Genomic DNA, 7,897 nt, shown 5'->3' on the forward strand with positions numbered 1-7,897 from the left:
TCGAACCCACAACCCTGGGATTAAGTGTTGACGCTCTACCGACTGAGATAGCCGGCTACCTCGGTGAATACTTGCCGGGTAGCACGTCACACAGTACTCGTTTGGGTTGGGTGGTCCCATACAGCATCTCTCCATGCTGCCTAATGTTTTCCTAACGTCACACTCGTCACGTACTTCACTTTTATGTTATAATCATTTCTGAGAGGCAAAGAAATTGCATGACAACAAGCAGAGCTAGTGGCGTCAAAATTAACACACATACTTTATGTGACTCAAAAGCCGAACGAGTTACTTTCCGACGTTGTTTTAGATGGGCAAGTGCCAGTCAAAACTCGCGGTGTCGGCACTCTGCCGACCATTTCGCTAGTTAACACCGGTCTTGCTGTGTGTGTTTCAAGCTCAAGAGCATCTCCAAGCAAAAAATGGTCAACAGCAACATTCAGACGGTTTCGTACTGCTCAATTGCTACATTAAAACGGTATGTTTCTTTTTCAGAACTGGAAAAACACAAGCGTGACAGCATTCGAACCTGTAATCTTCAGAGCCGAAGTCCGACGCCTTATCCATTAGGCCACACGGTCACTGACGACCAACATTTACATGTATACGACTCATCTCGAAACGCTCACACCCCTGAGGATTTGTGTTTTCGTTCTACACAGCCACTGCCCCTTGCTCTTACCCACCTATTCGTTACATTCAACCTCTGACGTGACCGACCAAATATAGACTGAGAAACAAGACCACACACTTTGTGCATTCGGAATCGAAGACAGGGCGTCCCTCGCCGCATTTGCTACGATGGCCATTTGCTACTTCTGCAGAAGCGGCGGCGGCGACGACGACGACGACGACGACGACGACGACGACGACGAAGATCGCGAGAGGCTCTGAGATATGTGAGAAATACATCTATAAAATGTAATTCAGACTGCCTCGTCCCACCTTATGCTGTACCGCTTTGGCAAATGCTTTATCTGCGCCATTCGCCTTAATCACATCTGAGAGTAAATCTTAAAAAAACGCCTGTCGCTAATTGTTCGTCATCACAGGTACTGTTTGCTATACGGCCACGACGCGCAACTGATTTCCAAAATTCATCTTTCTCCTGTGAGGATGTAACTTACGACCCCCGGTTTATTAGACCAGTGCTCTACCACTGAGCTAAAGAGGCGCGGCCTAGCGGTACTCTTGGGTACTTCGTCTTTACGGTCGTCTGCATCATCAGACTTTAGCTGACAATAATTCATATTATCGGCTAATATTTGCAGCTATGGCGACAAATTACTGCTTGGCTACACATCTGACACGTAACCGATGTGCTCTCCAAACCACAACACTTGCATTTCAGAACATGTCTTTTACACACGTCTACAAAATCACCTTCACCTTCAAATACAGTTTCCTTGCGACTGACAGAGACGTAGGCAAAGTTTAAAGTTGCTATTTCCATTAAATCTCGTTAATCAGAAAAACGGTAATTTACACCTGCAGCGGAACAAAATTCCGTTTCGCCCAGCGTCTGGCTCGAACCCACAACCCTGGGATTAAGTGTTGACGCTCTACCGACTGAGATAGCCGGCTACCTCGGTGAATACTTGCCGGGTAGCACGTCACACAGTACTCGTTTGGGTTGGGTGGTCCCATACAGCATCTCTCCATGCTGCCTAATGTTTTCCTAACGTCACACTCGTCACGTACTTCACTTTTATGTTATAATCATTTCTGAGAGGCAAAGAAATTGCATGACAACAAGCAGAGCTAGTGGCGTCAAAATTAACACACATACTTTATGTGACTCAAAAGCCGAACGAGTTACTTTCCGACGTTGTTTTAGATGGGCAAGTGCCAGTCAAAACTCGCGGTGTCGGCACTCTGCCGACCATTTCGCTAGTTAACACCGGTCTTGCTGTGTGTGTTTCAAGCTCAAGAGCATCTCCAAGCAAAAAATGGTCAACAGCAACATTCAGACGGTTTCGTACTGCTCAATTGCTACATTAAAACGGTATGTTTCTTTTTCAGAACTGGAAAAACACAAGCGTGACAGCATTCGAACCTGTAATCTTCAGAGCCGAAGTCCGACGCCTTATCCATTAGGCCACACGGTCACTGACGACCAACATTTACATGTATACGACTCATCTCGAAACGCTCACACCCCTGAGGATTTGTGTTTTCGTTCTACACAGCCACTGCCCCTTGCTCTTACCCACCTATTCGTTACATTCAACCTCTGACGTGACCGACCAAATATAGACTGAGAAACAAGACCACACACTTTGTGCATTCGGAATCGAAGACAGGGCGTCCCTCGCCGCATTTGCTACGATGGCCATTTGCTACTTCTGCAGAAGCGGCGGCGGCGACGACGACGACGACGACGACGACGACGACGAAGATCGCGAGAGGCTCTGAGATATGTGAGAAATACATCTATAAAATGTAATTCAGACTGCCTCGTCCCACCTTATGCTGTACCGCTTTGGCAAATGCTTTATCTGCGCCATTCGCCTTAATCACATCTGAGAGTAAATCTTAAAAAAACGCCTGTCGCTAATTGTTCGTCATCACAGGTACTGTTTGCTATACGGCCACGACGCGCAACTGATTTCCAAAATTCATCTTTCTCCTGTGAGGATGTAACTTACGACCCCCGGTTTATTAGACCAGTGCTCTACCACTGAGCTAAAGAGGCGCGGCCTAGCGGTACTCTTGGGTACTTCGTCTTTACGGTCGTCTGCATCATCAGACTTTAGCTGACAACAATTCATATTATCGGCTAATATTTGCAGCTATGGCGACAAATTACTGCTTGGCTACACATCTGACACGTAACCGATGTGCTCTCCAAACCACAACACTTGCATTTCAGAACATGTCTTTTACACACGTCTACAAAATCACCTTCACCTTCAAATACAGTTTCCTTGCGACTGACAGAGACGTAGGCAAAGTTTAAAGTTGCTATTTCCATTAAATCTCGTTAATCAGAAAAACGGTAATTTACACCTGCAGCGGAACAAAATTCCGTTTCGCCCAGCGTCTGGCTCGAACCCACAACCCTGGGATTAAGTGTTGACGCTCTACCGACTGAGATAGCCGGCTACCTCGGTGAATACTTGCCGGGTAGCACGTCACACAGTACTCGTTTGGGTTGGGTGGTCCCATACAGCATCTCTCCATGCTGCCTAATGTTTTCCTAACGTCACACTCGTCACGTACTTCACTTTTATGTCATAATCATTTCTGAGAGGCAAAGAAATTGCATGACAACAAGCAGAGCTAGTGGCGTCAAAATTAACACACATACTTTATGTGACTCAAAAGCCGAACGAGTTACTTTCCGACGTTGTTTTAGATGTGCAAGTGCCAGTCAAAACTCGCGGTGTCGGCACTCTGCCGACCATTTCGCTAGTTAACACCGGTCTTGCTGTGTGTGTTTCAAGCTCAAGAGCATCTCCAAGCAAAAAATGGTCAACAGCAACATTCAGACGGTTTCGTACTGCTCAATTGCTACATTAAAACGGTATGTTTCTTTTTCAGAACTGGAAAAACACAAGCGTGACAGCATTCGAACCTGTAATCTTCAGAGCCGAAGTCCGACGCCTTATCCATTAGGCCACACGGTCACTGACGACCAACATTTACATGTATACGACTCATCTCGAAACGCTCACACAACTGAGGATTTGTGTTTTCGTTCTACACAGCCGCTGCCCCTTGCTCTTTCCCACCTATTCGTTACATTCAACCTTTGACGTGACCGACCAAATATAGACTGAGAAACAAGACCACACACTTTGTGCATTCGGAATCGAAGACAGGGCGTCCCTCGCCGCATTTGCTACGATGGCCATTTGCTACTTCTGCAGAAGCGGCGGCGGCGACGACGACGACGACGACGACGACGACGACGACGACGACGACGACGAAGATCGCGAGAGGCTCTGAGATATGTGAGAAATACATCTATAAAATGTAATTCAGACTGCCTCGTCCCACCTTATGCTGTACCGCTTTGGCAAATGCTTTATCTGCGCCATTCGCCTTAATCACATCTGAGAGTAAATCTTAAAAAAACGCCTGTCGCTAATTGTTCGTCATCACAGGTACTGTTTGCTATACGGCCACGACGCGCAACTGATTTCCAAAATTCATCTTTCTCCTGTGAGGATGGAACTTACGACCCCCGGTTTATTAGACCAGTGCTCTACCACTGAGCTAAAGAGGCGCGGCCTAGCGGTACTCTTGGGTACTTCGTCTTTACGGTCGTCTGCATCATCAGACTTTAGCTGACAACAATTCATATTATCGGCTAATATTTGCAGCTATGGCGACAAATTACTGCTTGGCTACACATCTGACACGTAACCGATGTGCTCTCCAAACCACAACACTTGCATTTCAGAACATGTCTTTTACACATGTCTACAAAATCACCTTCACCTTCAAATACAGTTTCCTTGCGACTGACAGAGACGTAGGCAAAGTTTAAAGTTGCTATTTCCATTAAATCTCGTTAATCAGAAAAACCGTAATTTACACCTGCAGCGGAACAAAATTCCGTTTCGCCCAGCGTCTGGCTCGAACCCACAACCCTGGGATTAAGTGTTGACGCTCTACCGACTGAGATAGCCGGCTACCTCGGTGAATACTTGCCGGGTAGCACGTCACACAGTACTCGTTTGGGTTGGGTGGTCCCATACAGCATCTCTCCATGCTGCCTAATGTTTTCCTAACGTCACACTCGTCACGTACTTCACTTTTATGTCATAATCATTTCTGAGAGGCAAAGAAATTGCATGACAACAAGCAGAGCTAGTGGCGTCAAAATTAACACACATACTTTATGTGACTCAAAAGCCGAACGAGTTACTTTCCGACGTTGTTTTAGATGTGCAAGTGCCAGTCAAAACTCGCGGTGTCGGCACTCTGCCGACCATTTCGCTAGTTAACACCGGTCTTGCTGTGTGTGTTTCAAGCTCAAGAGCATCTCCAAGCAAAAAATGGTCAACAGCAACATTCAGACGGTTTCGTACTGCTCAATTGCTACATTAAAACGGTATGTTTCTTTTTCAGAACTGGAAAAACACAAGCGTGACAGCATTCGAACCTGTAATCTTCAGAGCCGAAGTCCGACGCCTTATCCATTAGGCCACACGGTCACTGACGACCAACATTTACATGTATACGACTCATCTCGAAACGCTCACACCCCTGAGGATTTGTGTTTTCGTTCTACACAGCCGCTGCCCCTTGCTCTTTCCCACCTATTCGTTACATTCAACCTTTGACGTGACCGACCAAATATAGACTGAGAAACAAGACCACACACTTTGTGCATTCGGAATCGAAGACAGGGCGTCCCTCGCCGCATTTGCTACGATGGCCATTTGCTACTTCTGCAGAAGCGGCGGCGGCGACGACGACGACGACGACGACGACGAAGATCGCGAGAGGCTCTGAGATATGTGAGAAATACATCTATAAAATGTAATTCAGACTGCCTCGTCCCACCTTATGCTGTACCGCTTTGGCAAATGCTTTATCTGCGCCATTCGCCTTAATCACATCTGAGAGTAAATCTTAAAAAAACGCCTGTCGCTAATTGTTCGTCATCACAGGTACTGTTTGCTATACGGCCACGACGCGCAACTGATTTCCAAAATTCATCTTTCTCCTGTGAGGATGGAACTTACGACCCCCGGTTTATTAGACCAGTGCTCTACCACTGAGCTAAAGAGGCGCGGCCTAGCGGTACTCTTGGGTACTTCGTCTTTACGGTCGTCTGCATCATCAGACTTTAGCTGACAACAATTCATATTATCGGCTAATATTTGCAGCTATGGCGACAAATTACTGCTTGGCTACACATCTGACACGTAACCGATGTGCTCTCCAAACCACAACACTTGCATTTCAGAACATGTCTTTTACACATGTCTACAAAATCACCTTCACCTTCAAATACAGTTTCCTTGCGACTGACAGAGACGTAGGCAAAGTTTAAAGTTGCTATTTCCATTAAATCTCGTTAATCAGAAAAACCGTAATTTACACCTGCAGCGGAACAAAATTCCGTTTCGCCCAGCGTCTGGCTCGAACCCACAACCCTGGGATTAAGTGTTGACGCTCTACCGACTGAGATAGCCGGCTACCTCGGTGAATACTTGCCGGGTAGCACGTCACACAGTACTCGTTTGGGTTGGGTGGTCCCATACAGCATCTCTCCATGCTGCCTAATGTTTTCCTAACGTCACACTCGTCACGTACTTCACTTTTATGTCATAATCATTTCTGAGAGGCAAAGAAATTGCATGACAACAAGCAGAGCTAGTGGCGTCAAAATTAACACACATACTTTATGTGACTCAAAAGCCGAACGAGTTACTTTCCGACGTTGTTTTAGATGTGCAAGTGCCAGTCAAAACTCGCGGTGTCGGCACTCTGCCGACCATTTCGCTAGTTAACACCGGTCTTGCTGTGTGTGTTTCAAGCTCAAGAGCATCTCCAAGCAAAAAATGGTCAACAGCAACATTCAGACGGTTTCGTACTGCTCAATTGCTACATTAAAACGGTATGTTTCTTTTTCAGAACTGGAAAAACACAAGCGTGACAGCATTCGAACCTGTAATCTTCAGAGCCGAAGTCCGACGCCTTATCCATTAGGCCACACGGTCACTGACGACCAACATTTACATGTATACGACTCATCTCGAAACGCTCACACCCCTGAGGATTTGTGTTTTCGTTCTACACAGCCGCTGCCCCTTGCTCTTTCCCACCTATTCGTTACATTCAACCTTTGACGTGACCGACCAAATATAGACTGAGAAACAAGACCACACACTTTGTGCATTCGGAATCGAAGACAGGGCGTCCCTCGCCGCATTTGCTACGATGGCCATTTGCTACTTCTGCAGAAGCGGCGGCGGCGACGACGACGACGACGACGACGACGACGACGAAGATCGCGAGAGGCTCTGAGATATGTGAGAAATACATCTATAAAATGTAATTCAGACTGCCTCGTCCCACCTTATGCTGTACCGCTTTGGCAAATGCTTTATCTGCGCCATTCGCCTTAATCACATCTGAGAGTAAATCTTAAAAAAACGCCTGTCGCTAATTGTTCGTCATCACAGGTACTGTTTGCTATACGGCCACGACGCGCAACTGATTTCCAAAATTCATCTTTCTCCTGTGAGGATGGAACTTACGACCCCCGGTTTATTAGACCAGTGCTCTACCACTGAGCTAAAGAGGCGCGGCCTAGCGGTACTCTTGGGTACTTCGTCTTTACGGTCGTCTGCATCATCAGACTTTAGCTGACAACAATTCATATTATCGGCTAATATTTGCAGCTATGGCGACAAATTACTGCTTGGCTACACATCTGACACGTAACCGATGTGCTCTCCAAACCACAACACTTGCATTTCAGAACATGTCTTTTACACATGTCTACAAAATCACCTTCACCTTCAAATACAGTTTCCTTGCGACTGACAGAGACGTAGGCAAAGTTTAAAGTTGCTATTTCCATTAAATCTCGTTAATCAGAAAAACCGTAATTTACACCTGCAGCGGAACAAAATTCCGTTTCGCCCAGCGTCTGGCTCGAACCCACAACCCTGGGATTAAGTGTTGACGCTCTACCGACTGAGATAGCCGGCTACCTCGGTGAATACTTGCCGGGTAGCACGTCACACAGTACTCGTTTGGGTTGGGTGGTCCCATACAGCATCTCTCCATGCTGCCTAATGTTTTCCTAACGTCACACTCGTCACGTACTTCACTTTTATGTCATAATCATTTCTGAGAGGTAAAGAAATTGCATGACAACAAGCAGAGCTAGTGGCGTCAAAATTAACACACATACTTTATGTGACTCAAA

Source organism: Schistocerca gregaria, unplaced genomic scaffold (assembly GCF_023897955.1).
Source record: "Schistocerca gregaria isolate iqSchGreg1 unplaced genomic scaffold, iqSchGreg1.2 ptg000178l, whole genome shotgun sequence".
NCBI classification, from domain to species: domain Eukaryota; kingdom Metazoa; phylum Arthropoda; class Insecta; order Orthoptera; family Acrididae; genus Schistocerca; species Schistocerca gregaria.